General features: G+C 39.2%; 1 long non-coding RNA gene across 2 annotated transcripts in view; it reads left to right on the top strand.

Annotated features, from left to right (window-relative positions):
• Window positions 1–3,045: 3,045 nt before the first annotated feature.
• Window positions 3,046–14,710, top strand: part of LOC114558097 (uncharacterized) — a 46,089-nt gene continuing 34,424 nt past the window's right edge. Inside the window, exons 1-2 of one of the 2 annotated variants that reach the window (XR_003692906.1) lie at window positions 3,046–3,451; window positions 3,830–3,911. This is a non-coding gene — a long non-coding RNA (uncharacterized LOC114558097). Of the gene's footprint in view, window positions 3,563–3,829; window positions 3,912–14,710 lie in introns of both variants that reach the window. The other variant, XR_003692907.1, reaches the window with a different exon arrangement.

The following is a 14,710-nucleotide window of genomic DNA, read 5'->3' as shown; positions in this document are numbered from 1 at the left end:
GAAGCTGCATAATGCTTACCTCTTCATACTTCGGCACACAGGGAAATTCAGTTTTGGGTGTGTTTCTCTCTGTGTGTTTTTTGTGTGTCTGAACATATCTGTGCATGTGACTACGTTAGCTAAACTTACCAACACTGTATCAAAGCATAATAATGTGATCCCGGCATACTTTAGAGTGACAATTCCATTTCACCCAGGCTTTGGTGAAATTTCAACACCTTGCTCAAACTCAAACATACTCACGCTCTGTTGAGTTGAAACTTCCGTATGAGAGTGTGTCTGAGAGATAGAGGGGCAGAATAAAGTAAGGGTTTGTCTGATGTCAGATGAGAAAACAATGCACACATGCAGACATTTTAATGTTGCACATTGCCTGACAAGCGGAACAAGGAATCCAGTTTCTTCTTTTTGGTGCCAAATATGAGAACCAAAGGCAATAGATCTGTCCAAAGTACATGCCTTCCCCAGTATGTTGCGTGGTTGTTTGAAGAACCTCTTCAGATCATTTCCAACGAAGCAAGTGTGTTGGAAAGCGGACTTGTTGTGATTCCCAGATGGCAGACAGCTCATTGTCTGCTGCTACATACATAGAGCCAAATTTTAGGATAGAGCTTTCATAAGCTGGTCATTATGGTGAAACTCAAGAGCAGATGGCCCCCCTAAAGCCCTGCCTGGAATTCGCTACTACCACCACTATGACATATTGTCTGTAATATTTTTCATGCATTACTTTGCTCGGTAATGACCCTAGGGTTTGGAAAAGCAAAAGAGATGATATGAAGCTTCACTTAAAAAGCAATATGTTGCAATTAATTCAAGTAGTGTATGTGGTAGTGTTTATTATCCAGGCAATCTGCTAAAAAAGGCCCTTTGTACTTGTCAACTAAACCTGAATCTGAAAGAAAAGTTAAGTAAATATTTTGAGGTAATATGTGACAAAATTGGAAACAACTCTGGATTATATATATATATATATATATATATATATATATATATATATATATATATATATATATTTTTACAATTTGCAACTTTGAAACACTATAATTTGCAACAAAAAGAGATGTGCTCAAGCATAACATCCCAGGTGTACTTATAGGTATTGCTGTGCAACTAAACTGTTCCCCAATACAGAAACAGGAAAGCACCTGAACTATATGACTCAATATAGCTGTAATAAAGCTCACATCTGCCAGGTAAGTAATTTGATTAAACTGAATGGTGCATATGAGGATTTCCTATTGATTTAATGAACATTTCACTGACACATATTTAGTTGTCATCAGAGCAACCTTCTATAAGATATGTACTAATCAATAGTCTGCCCTTATTTAGATTTTCTCTAGCTATCTTCAGATAGTGCTATAACTTATCAAATAATAATGATACATATCACCATCAAGCCATCCTAATCACTTATTTAATCCTAAAACCTAGGCCATACCTCCATATTTTACAGCCCCTAATGTCTGGCCAACATGTTATTGATTTGGACAGTAGGTATTCACCAAAGTTCATCTCATTGGCGATAAAAGGTCACAAGAACATGCATGCTCGTGAAGAACCAATGAAGATAACGTGAGTAGAAATGACATGTTTCTGTCTGCATACATAAGTGTAGAGACTGTGTCAAAATAATTAAAATAGTGTGTTAGTTAATGTATATTTTGATGGGGTCAATGTTAAACCTGTCAATATCACAGTAAACGCAGCACTGCTACCCACATAACAAAATTGGTCACCAAAACTGGTCCACATATGGAAAATAGACACAAAAAGAGTCCCTCCGGCCCAGATGAGGCCCACACCCTGTAAAATGATTTTTTTGTTTATGTGACCCAATTCTGGCCTAGACACTGTAAAGTGACTTGTATTGTTTTATTTTGGCCCAGTTCTGGCCCAGACACTGTAAAGTGACAGTGTTTTATTTGGCCCAGTTCTGGCCCAGACACTGTAAAGTGACAGTGTTTTATTTGGCCCAGTTCTGGCCCAGACACTGTAAAGTGACAGTGTTTTATTTGGCCCAGACACTGTAAAGTGACAGTGTTATGTGGCCCAGTTCTGGCCCAGACACTGTAAGACAGATCTGGCTGAGATGTGGTCCAGAAACTACGACATGTTTGTTGCTGGTTCCAATGTTGACTCTGGAGGAAGAAATGACACACACACACACACACACACACACACACATCCATTAATGCCAAACCAAAACACTTTGAGTAAGCAAACTTTTCTGAATATTATATTAATATCTATCTATCGCCCTTAGTTGAAATATATATATATATATATATATATATATATATATATATATATATATATATATATATATATATATATATATAGGCTATGTAACAGAATTGGCTATGTAATTCAATGGGTCACAGAATGCTAGGCCTGATATAGCCCATTCATTCAACAAATGAATCAAAGCTGGCGTTGAATGATCTAACACTCAAAATAACTCCAAATCATTGGATTAGCTATAGTGCACTGGAGCAGTTATAATAATAAAACAAGATAATTAAATTTACACAATGAGATCGCACTCATCTAGCCTATTTGTGATAACATATCAGAATGTTTTCTGATAGCCTATCATCACAAACAATCTAATTGTTATAAAGATATTAAAATACAATTCTTCTTGACATTTACAACAGCTTCTAAATGTAATACAACACTGTAATGAACATTAAATTTAATTACTTGCCTTTTCTGCCATGTTCCTCCCGAAAATGAAATCTTCTGCAGACTGCAAATCTCCTAGAATTTAACCGCCGAAACTTTTTTTTTCAGGCGGCTGAGTTCCATAATTCTCGTTGTGGCCCGAAAGAGACAAAACGAACTCGGGCCGACGGTAAAAATACACAGCTACACCGAGTACGTAACTGACACTAGTACAACTGCTTCTAGCCGACACTGGTCCATTAATAAAACGCCGTATTTGAGCCAGCGCAAGTAAAACTGCTTTTTGCCAACACTGGCTCTTCATAAAAATCCGTATGTCAGCCAGAAGTGTTGTGTACACAGTCGGCACGACTCTGGCCCATTATCTTTACTCCGATGCCGACACTGAGCCGACAGTAGCGCTTTTCAGCCGGAATCGGCCCAAATGTGCTTGCTATCTGGGTAGCAGTCTAGCTACTTTTCTGTAGTCCTTGTTTGATGTTCAAAATATAAAGAGGATTAAACATATAACAAATTAACAAGACATGATAGAGTGGAAATTGGCTATCCAAAGAAGTAGCCTAACTTGGCTAAATATAGACGAAAAATAATTAAGAAGACACTTTTCCCCTCCAGTTTTAACTTGTCCACACTCCAGCACCGTAAGTGGTGGAAATGCACCTTAACGTGTGTTGCCATTAAATGGAGAAGAAGATCAAGAAGAAGAATGTGTCTCTGTTCGTGCCACGACGGCACCCGTTTGGTTGACAAAGTAGTGATGGTAATGTTGACACAGAAAACATTACACACAAGAAACACTTGAAAAGTTTTTTAACACCATATTGCCGAGGGAAAGGGAAAGTTTTGGAGACAAAGAGCTACCCCTCCCAGAGTAAGTCCGAATCAGAGGAAGGGGCGAGTGGGCGACCTTAAAATATTAGCTAGCTTGTTTGACTATGCTAACAACGTAAATATTTAAACTAACATACAACGTTAGCGTTACTGTTTCCCAGGGTGCTGAGGAAAGATAAATCCTGTTATCAATACTATTTTTCAGTTTCGACAACATTTAGCTAAAACATTGGATAAAGTTGAAGTTTGGACTTGTGAAGGATGGCTGCCACCTCTTGCCATAATTTTGGTATCTAATTAATTTAAGGTCAGATTGGTGAAGCTGAGGCCGAGATGTGGGACTTCTACAATACCATAACATAACGTGGATGAATACAACACTACAAACTGTAAGTTATTTTTTGTGATGTTTGTGTTGGCCGCCGTGCCGTTGCTGGACCTATGGCTGTGTTTGGTGTTGTCTCGCATTGCCACACCTATCTCCACAGCGCTGCATGTTTGGTGTGACCTGTGTATCTGTGGAAGTTGTATTTAATCTGCTGAGGAGTTCGTTGTAATGAGACCTTGGCCACAGTTACACGTTTACTGCTGTGTTCTCATTATTCAAAACTACAGGCCTTGTATTAATTTGCACGTCTGAGTTGGCCACCTTGTCATCCCTAAACGCTTGTGACTTTCTTTGTGTAACAGATTCATGTAATTTAACTCTGTTAAATACAATGGAGTTTATTGGTGTTTGGCTACTATGGAAGCAAATTCAAATGTGAACAGTATTTTATATTAGTTTTATTTTATTTACACATTAGACTTGCAAGGGTTTCACAGTTGTGAGTGTGACATTGTTATACTTTATTTGACCCTCACTCAGGGGCGCTACCCACTGTCAGAGGGGTATGCAGCAACAATTTTACCCCCCCACCCACCCTTCTTCTTGTCATTTATTGTGCATGCTTCCTTATATTTACCAGTTGTTATTTTACCTTTATAAAATTGATATATGTCATGCATGGGATTGGTACCATAGAGTTATTGCATTAGTTATGTTTTCCAGATTATTGTCATTTATTGTACATGCTACCCTATATTTTCCAGTTTCAGCTCAGCAACCTCAGTTTTGCATATTTTAAGCTAGCCGTAAACCCCCATTTGGCTGCTACATTCCCAGTGTTAGCAAATGCTAGCTAGTCCGTTAACATGAATATTTGCAAGCCTCCAAGCACAGACGTCACACTTTAAATCCTACCTGTTGCCTTTCACCATCCACTTATTTAACTGCTGCATCCCTTGAAATGTCATCTCCTTTTCCCTCTTACTTTTTCTATTTTCATGCTCACTACTCGTACCTGTTTGCTCGGCACTCACAGCGCCCACCTGCCCTCCACTCCCCGCTCCCCGCTCCCCGCTCCCTCTTCTATGTCAACATTCTATGATTGATGGAATCTTATGAGACACGGCGCCTACTCTAGCCTGTTAGTCCTCTAAAATGTTATATAATAACATTGAGGAAATGCAGAAATGATTTAGAAACACACAAACAGCAGCTACATATAGAAAATACCAAAAGAATAATATATATTTTTTGTAATTATTTTTTACCATCGCTTTGGTGCCCCCCATGGTGCTGTGCCCCTATGTGCTGCATATAACGCATACCCACTTTTTGCGCCACTGCCCTCACTTGGCGTCTTTTAGTCATTCTGTCACGAAATATGACTTTATACTTTCCCCCTTTACCTTAATAAATATGATGTGTACGCACGTTTTAGGCATATTATGTGTACTACTGTGGGTATTTGCTGGTCTTCAGAAAGTTGAATGCCATCACATCTTGATATTGCATGTGCACATAATACTTTTGTTATCATAAAAATGTATCATGAATAATTAAGGCTTCTCTTTTACTACAGTCTAATAGAAATACTTAGATTTATTTGTAGTACAATAAATAATGTAGCCTTAAGGTGAAGCTCTGCTCATCATTTCTATAGCCATATGATACAATATAAAAATCTCATGGAATTGGCCAAGAAGGAAAGTAATTTCATGTTTTTTTATTTAATGTTGCGTTTGTGCCATTACTTAATCTGAGGCTGTGCTTGTCGTTACCTGTTGAATGTGTGGTGCTGTGCAAACTGTAATTTCAGCTGCGGATGAGTCCGACCTTGGCAACAGTCACATGACTGCACAGTGTTGTCGTTGACAGAGAGTGGTATTCATAACAATAATTTGGTAGACTCTCAGTTTTGTATTTGCATGTTTGAGTTATTTTGGCTAATCTGTCATTAGTAGACCTAAATGCTTGGGATTTTCTCTCTGTGACAGATTTATAGAACTAATTAAAAACACATTGTTCACACAGGTGATTTGAGTAATATGGGAAGCAAAACCGGATGTATTGCCTAACATTTTGTGTTGTAATTTTTCTTAGTTAGTCTAAGTATTTCCATTTGGGGTTTGGTCATAGAAGACTTAGAAGACATAGAAGCAATTTCTTTTTCACTGTTTGGAGCTCTGTCATAGAAGCAATTTTTTTTTCACTGTTCTTTATTTGGCCTTGTTTTTTTTTTCATCCTGGTTTGACTTTCCTCAATTGATACATTTACGTGCACTATTGAGTGGGCTATGTGCTGGTCATTAGGAAATCCCATGATAATTAGTGCCTAATATAGTCCTTTTTCATGGTAGACGTTTGGACTTGTCACAGCAGAAAACGCACAGGTGTCACTAATGACATTAACGATGGCTCAGCTCCATTAATTGTCCCATCAAACCACAGCAGCAAAGCAGGGCCCTGAAACTAGCTCAACAAAATGGAATACAGTCGTTATGAATGTTTTTAATTATTACATGTGCTTTTCTTGCAAGGAATGATTTTGTTTGAATCAAGGTTTATAATAAATAACTTTGCTTCTGTTTTACTTTTAATGTGATTGCTAAAATCAATTTAATTTATATTTCAAATTATTTGTAGTACAAGAAATAATGTAAAAAGGCAACATGGATGAATTATTTTGTAATTCACTCATACAACATAATATTGTATATTTGATGGCCAGACCAAAGAGAAGATTTAGCTGAATGATTTAATAAGTGTGTGTGTGTGTGTGTGTGTGTGTGTGTGTGTGTGTGTGTGTGTGTGTGTGTGTGTGTGTGTGTGTGTGCCCGCGTGCATGCACTCTCACTCACATGTTTGAAGTGGGTGTGGACACGCGAACTAATGGTGACTTATTATCATCATAATTCAGCCAGGCAGGACAACTAATCACAGAGACCTCAGATAGACCAGCCACAGGGGTGATGGATGAAGTTTGTGTGTGTGTGTGTGTGTGTGTGTGTGTGTGTGTGTGTGTGTTTTCTGTGTGCGTTAGTGATAGATGGGTTGTGTGTGGGTCCTTTCACACTGAGATGTCTCCCAATCAGTCTTAATGATTACGCTCCATTGATGAGGTGCATTGATGAGAATGGGATTGTGGGTGTAGGGCGTGGCAACAAAACTCTCCGAAACAGGACCCAACCAATATTCTTTCTACTTCAGGATTTGAAGAAGGTAAATTTAAGACTAAACAACAAATCACTATGTGTCTGTTGCATGTGTGCTACTGATTAGTAGTTCTGTGTTTTTGTATGTGTTGGGTCTGCTGTCTGGCTTTAGCTCATGGAGGGCTGGGCTGAGACCGTTTATCACAAGTAACTCTATAGAGAGGAGTGTGTGGAAGTCCCTTCTGTCTATTCCTCCTCTGTCTGTGTCTCCATCCATCTCTCAGCCTCCTCCCTCGATGATTGCCACTCATCCGTCTCTGGCCCAGTCAGGGCTGTTTACACTCATTTAGCTCCAACAGAGGTGCAGCCAGGGCAGGCTTTGAGGTATTTATAGGCAGCAGGTGAATAAGAGAGTAAACAGGACTTAGAAATAATAAAATTAAATTGTTTGACATTATTTTGGATTTTTTTAGGGGAATGGCATATGACAGGCAAAAACAATTTTCATTCATTTATTTTGGAGTCATAAACCTTGGCAGTAGGGCTGCTCGATTATGGTAAACAATATAATCACGATCATTTTGGTCAATATTGAAATCACGATAATTTAACTCGATTACTCGTTGACTTCTGGAAAGATGTTGCGATTATTGAACTTAAAAAACAGTGGAAAAAGTTAAATCAACTGTAAAAAAAACACAACTGTGAAATTTGCCTATTTAAACTTTATTTTTTCATTCAGAACACAAGAGAAAATAAGAGTTTACTTGCAAAATGTAATGAGCTTAATAATTGTTTTTCTCGATTATTCTGTTTTTGTAATCATTGGGAGCTGAAATCTTTATCACGATTAAATTTCGATTAATTGCACAGCCCTACTTGGCAGTGACCAAGAGCTGCAGATAGGCAAAAATTAGACGATGGCTGCTGTTCTCTTAAGCTTGCAGTTATTGTAACCAATGTAAGCAATTAAATTACACTGCAGAGATGATTTAGCACATGTCTGATAGGAGTTATTCTTAATATGGATATTTCCCCACCCTTCCTCTTTCCCTCTCTCCATCTCTTAGCAAGCAGTGAGGGCCAGCGGAACAGAGGAAGAGACAAACTGAATTAGTGTTCTTTTCATCATCCGTGACCAGCGAGCCGTCTGATAACCCTAATCTCATTATGATCGCTAATTGTTAAGTTCTCCCTCCTCTCATCCTCTGTTCCTCACCATACACATTTAGAACTAAAGGCCCATCTCAGTGAGAGGAAGCTTCTCTCTCTCTTTCTGTGTGTGTCTAAGTATTTACTTCCTGCCTGCTAATGGCACCAACTTCAGGGAGAGGTCCAATATCCACTTTTAGCATAATCATTCTGAGAGATTTATCGTCTGCTGAATGCAGTCTGGCAAATCTTACAGCTTTCACATTTCAACCTCTTAGCGGTCTGTTTTCCCCAACCATCTCCATCCTGCCCCCCCGCCCGTCCCCACCTTCCTCTCTTTTCACCCATTCATGCACACTGTGTGCATGTTTGTATATATATTCCTATGTGTGTACCTGCATATGTAGCTATTTAGTAGCTATTTATTTATTGCTGTATAAATATATCTTTATTTTTTACTTTGGTTTATTTAATATCTTTGTCTCTTACTCTTTCTTAAACATGAGTAAAGCCACATTTCCTCCAGTTTTGTAATACTTTTGGATAAACAACGCATCTAGTGTCATTGGTTCATCTGGCTGAAGCCCTGAATATGGGAAAAAAGAGCATAGGCCATGTTTTGATTATTGGTTTCCTCTATGTTCCTGCTGTGAGTAATGACCACGCCTTTTAATGGAGGTCTTACCAGTGTCCTGCTATTAATTAAAGCTTGATTGGAAGAATAAATTAATCTAGCTGTGGTCTGCCCGATCAATAACCCATATGAGGGCTCCATTAAGCACCAAGGGCTGAGCGCTCTGCATGTGATATGTGTGTGTGTTGAAGGAGTTAGGGGAGTCAAATGGGCCACTTATATTGCAAGTGATTTTCACCTCCATTAATCATAACAACCTCATCAAATTATTGTGTGTGTGTGTGTGTGTGTGTGTGCGCGTGTCAGAGATGGGGAGTCGCACTTAAGTCGCACAAACAGCTGACTTCAGACTTGACTTGTGACTCGACCCAAAAGACTTCAGACTTGACTTGGACTCGAGCTTCGAGACTCGTCAACAACCTGTTTTCTAGGGGTGGTACGGTTCACAAAACCCACGGTTCGGTTCGTATCACAGTTTTAGGGTCACGGTTTTCGGTTCTGTACAGTTCTTGTTATTTTTTCTTTTAAAGGGGTGATAGAATGATTATATAGAGTATTTCACACTCTTCCTTATGGTCTCCTAATGGGGTATGTAACATTGGTTGGGCTGAAAATGGCCTGGTTGATATTTTATTGGCCCTTATGCATCCCTGTGTTTTGGCCCTATTTGTAACAAGAGCTTTTCTTCCAAATATGGTATGCTTGTGAATATTTAGATGAGCTGCGCGCTGATTGGTTGAGCGAATTGCCATACGCAGACATTAGAGATGCGCGCTGATTGGTTGAGCGAATCTCCAATACACACACATTAGAGAAGCGACAGAATCTCATATTCCAGACACTGCAATGTTTCATTACCAAATTCACTTCTGAGACTTTTTTATGTGAGAAATCAACTATATAAAGCTCAAATATGGGCCGTTTTACGAAAATTTATGGCTAATTGCAAATATGGTAAGACTGTGTGTCGGACTTCAGCGGCGGTGCTGCTGCCTCGCCGCCCGGCTTGCCTTCCTTCACAGACCCCGGCCTGCTGTGAGCTCCGTTACGGCTGGCAGACCTGACAGAGCTCCAGTACCTGTAACTCCCCTCTTCCTGCTAGCTAAATGGCCCGTTGTGTGAGAGTGAGAGCGCGGTCAGCGAGCTTGTTACACCAGAAATCTCTTTTATAAAGCTAACAACGGTGTCCGATTTCAAGTTAATGAATATTTGTGAGCTGTAAGGGTTTTGTTAGCTGCGACTGTCCCTTCAATCCTATGTGTACAGATTGTGGCTAGTTAGCTTCATTTTTGGTCGTAATTCGAGTATATTTACAGTTTGAATTTCATCACGCCACTTATACAACATCTAACTAAATGTTTTATAAAGCTAACAACGGTGTCCGATTTCAAGTTAATTAATATTTGTGAGCTGTAAGGGTTTCGTTAGCTGAGACTGTCCCTTCAATCCTATGTGTACAGATTGCGGCTAGTTAGCTTCATTTTTGGTCGTAATTCGAGTATATTTACAGTTTGAATTTCGTCACGCCACTTACACAACATCTAACTAAATGTCTTATAAAGCTAACAACGGTGTCCGATTTCAAGTTAATGAATATTTGTGAGCTGTAAGGGTTTCGTTAGCTGCGACTGTCCCTTCAATCCTATGTGTACAGATTGCGGCTAGTTAGCTTCATTTTTGGTCGTAATTCGAGTATATTTACAGTTTGAATTTCGTCACGCCACTTACACAACATCTTACTAAATGTCTTATAAAGCTAACAACGGTGTCCGATTTCAAGTTAATGAATATTTGTGAATTCCAGAGGAATTCTAAGAGGAGGCTAGCTATAGCTAGAGAGTGTGAGAGTGTGTGTGTGTGTGTGTGTGTGTGTGTTCATCCAACTCCAACTATGCATATGTTTTCCATGCAGCAGTATCTTGTAATTATTTATTTTGTGTTATTTTGTCTTGAATTGATTTTGGAGTTCTTTGTATAGACATTGAACAGAGGGTATTTCGCACACATAAGTCAGGGGAATCTGACATTTTTCACTTGAATCAGTGAAAACCTCTGCTATGAAACAAAGGCAAATGGCATTTGCACATAAAGTTCACGCAAATGAAATGCTAATCCAGAATCCAGAGTCAGTTTAATATGCAGGCCCAACTTTGGCATAATAATTTTGCTGAGCAGCTTCATAAAGTTGGCAAATATCATATTGACTAGTGCTGAATTCTCAAACACAGGTGAGAAGAGTTAGCCTATATTTAAAGCAATATCATTTGCAGGCTTTGATGTTCTGGCATCCTCTCAGATTGAAAACCTATCAGTAAATTCCTGTGAAGACTGTACGTTTTTGAAATATAATTAGGTGTCCCCATGTTTTAAAATTAATTAGACTTATGCAATGAGAGTGCATGGAATGGTTTATTGCAAGATTGGTGTATTAAAGCAAATGCATGTTTGCATTTTAATTAGGCATGTGTATTACATATTCATACATAATTAAATTGTCTATTGTCCTGTTTCGGCTTTGTCGCGCACCGTTGGAAAAAAAAGAGCCGTGCGCGATCTCGGCTCGGCTGGATATTGCATCATTTTGACGTCACGATGTCGCGCGCCACCTTGGATGCATGCGCAACCAGATGTTCATATAGTTCGAATATTCTGTGTTATTTTAGAGGGAATATTCTAACGTCATTTTTGAGCAATTTTGACAGCCCTAGTGCTTACCTAGCTACTGCGGGTGTGCGACTCCCAACAAAGATTGAACAGAAGTGAGATGCCTCACTCTGTAGCTAAAACAGAGAGCTCAACACACAGGGTGAAAAAAGGAGCTGCAGCAATGTGCAGTACAACAAAAATATAGCGTTTTCTGAAAATTAAACCACATAAACCTATTCTGGTACAACCTCTAAATACAATTATGAATATGAAAATGAGCATAATATGAGCACTTTAACATATAAAGGTCAATCAACAACGGTTCAGGCTCACTGACAAACATTACGGACAGATTTACTTTCCATTTCCATTTTGGTGTAGTGTAAGGAGGTAGGGATGGAATTCAATACTAACCTTATCTCAATTAGCATTGTTTTAGTTATTATGAAATGAACCTACTAGGGTTGTGAAATTAATCAAATTTTGGCTCGGCTAACAATCACAAAAACAACGTAATCAAGAAAAACGATTATTATAAATTATAAAGTTATAAATAAGTAAATTTATTTTGTCTTGTGTTCTGAATGACACATGCACTTTCACCCCTCCCAAAGGCTAAACTCACTCAGCCAATAGTCAGGTAGGTCCCGTTTGTGGTATCTGGTGGCATTTAAAAATCAGCGTGACTAAAGATGGCAGAGCGGGAGAAGCAGCATTTGGTGAGCAAGAAGAGGAGAGCAAATTCCGTTGTCTGGTAACAGTTCGTATTTGACGAATCTGACATGGGGCAGAAACACATCTGCAAGATTTGCTACACGGTGGTGTCTGCACCAATGAGTAATTGTGTTAAATAATCGTGATTTCAATATTGACCAAAATAATTGGGATTATGATTTTTTTTCCATAATTGAGCAGCCCTAGAACTAACCATGACTTATGTATTGAACAACTGTTCATCATGTATTTCTTCTTCAAAACTTAAAAAAATAAAGGTCTCTGGACAGTTCTAACTATCACACAATGCATGTTGGTAGGGATGCACCGACTGTTCAGCAACTGAAATTATTTGGCCGAAAATAGCAAACAAAGTACTTTCGGTGTTTGGCGGAATAAATGAAAAGTCCGAACAAATTTTACCGAACAATTACGTTTTTGATGACGCGATCAAATATCAACCAGCGTAGAGTGAAAGGTGCGCACGCTTTATAAATGCAGCAAACATGTCGGCAGTGTGGATGTTAGTGAGGGCTAGACTAGGACTGCATAAACTTCACTGTTTGGCTGAGTTTGGTTTCCAACTTCGCCCCCAAGTGTGTCTGTCAAAACACAAATGGAGACTTCTCTCTTTTGATACATTAAAGATGCAGTAGGTAAGACTTATAAAACTAACTTTCTGTCATATTTGCTGAAACTGACCCTATGTTCCAGTGGAACTACATGAAGCAGGTAATTTAAAAAAAATCCGGCTCCTCTGGCACCACCTACAGCCTGTAGTGTGATTTGCAAAAATCCACAGCTCCCTGTTCAGATGCACCAATCAGGGACAGGGGGGGGGGGGTGTCTAACTGTGTGTCAGTCACTGCTCATGCACACGCATTCATTCTCCCTTGTGGGGGGAGGGGCTTAGGAGACTGTTTTGGGCTTTAGCAGAAAGGGGGGAGGGACTGAGAAGTTGTTGATATTAAAATGTTTTGGCTAAGTCTACAGCACCTTTAATGAATTAATTATAGGACTTACAGGTCTCAAGGACGCACACACGATTCAAATTCCTCTGAACAGCGGCATAATGTTTAACATTACACACACACACACACACACACACACACACACACAAACACACACACACACACACACACACACCATGTAGGTCTCATTTGGATATGCATTGGACTTTTTCAGCATGAGAGCTCACACAGATTGGGACTAGTCAGACACACAGAAGTACAAACCCCAAGCAAACAGCAGTAAATGCTTGTGAATGAACTCTTTCTTATGGAGTTTTGCAGTGCTTGTTAGTCTGCTAAATTGTTTTTTTACTCCTCTTTTTAATGATTCATTTTGTTGTTGGAGATGTTTTCCTTGTAGCCCAAAAAGACCAATAATCAAAATCCCTGCTCTAATTTCATTCCCGCATTTTAAATATGCTTCACACTGTTTCCTGATGCAAATAGAGATTTCCCCCTCTCTCCATTCTTTTCCTTTGCTCCGCATTGAATTCCATTTCAGAACAAAGAAACCAATAAACCAGAGTCCATCTTGGGTCATGCATAAATGAATTTCTTACATAAAGATGTCTAAAAACCTATTCCTCCTCTACTGTTTACCATTTTGCTTTCCATTTTACTCTCTCTTTTTGTATTGTGCGTGAATGTGTGTGTCGGTGTGAACATCTACTCGCTATTGTGTGGCATCCCCGGTTTAATGGAAAACCTTGCTTGGTTTCCTCTACCTCATTATTTGATAGACCAGATGAGAAATAGATTTATGATTCCGATTAATAACGTTAGCCAGAGTTCATTGTTTCCGCCAGTCAGCCGAACAACTTCATATCAGTCCCACTAATGTGTTTGAAACACCAGTGCTGTGTGTTTAATAATATCGCTGTTAGAAAAGCTATTCGTTCTCATTTGAGCAGCAAGTCTCATTTGGTTCGATGTAGTAGCTCTCCACCTCACCAATCCTGAAAAGACTATGGGGAATACCAGGATAGAAATAGCAATATGTCTGCTATCGCTGTGCAGAGCTCCAAGAGCCTGTGTTGTAATATTAAAATAAAATATATTGAACGATTTAAACAGATTCAAACTAATTTTACTCCCAGTGTGCACAATTTATGTGTTCCAACTTTTTACTAATGTGTGTGCATTTGTGAGTTGAGATTAGGGTTGTGTATTAAGTTTCTCATTTGCAAGGTCAGAGTTATATATTACGTCTGACTGTAGTTAGCCCAAAGTTTTTCTTGTTGAGGTCACATGCTTTGGGAGACAGCAAGCCCCAGCTACAGCTGTGAACAGGGGTGTACTCTAACAATAAATGAATGTGGCGCAAAGGAGCTAATCGGCCAAACAGTGCTGGTCACAACGGGACACCAGCAACCCTTAATCATCAAGCTGCAGCAAATTAATTACCACAATCATCTACCTACGGCAAATTAATTATCACAATCAATCACCACAAATTAAACTGGGCCTTAAAATAGCCCCGCAGTCAACTGGCAATCAGCACCTCTGGCCTCCACCCAGGGCGGGACGAACACATGCGAGCAAATATGCCTTC

The sequence above is a fragment of the Perca flavescens genome, chromosome 7 (genome assembly GCF_004354835.1).
Source record: "Perca flavescens isolate YP-PL-M2 chromosome 7, PFLA_1.0, whole genome shotgun sequence".
NCBI classification, from domain to species: Eukaryota; Metazoa; Chordata; class Actinopteri; order Perciformes; family Percidae; genus Perca; species Perca flavescens.
This window is presented reverse-complemented; position numbering and strand designations above follow the sequence as displayed.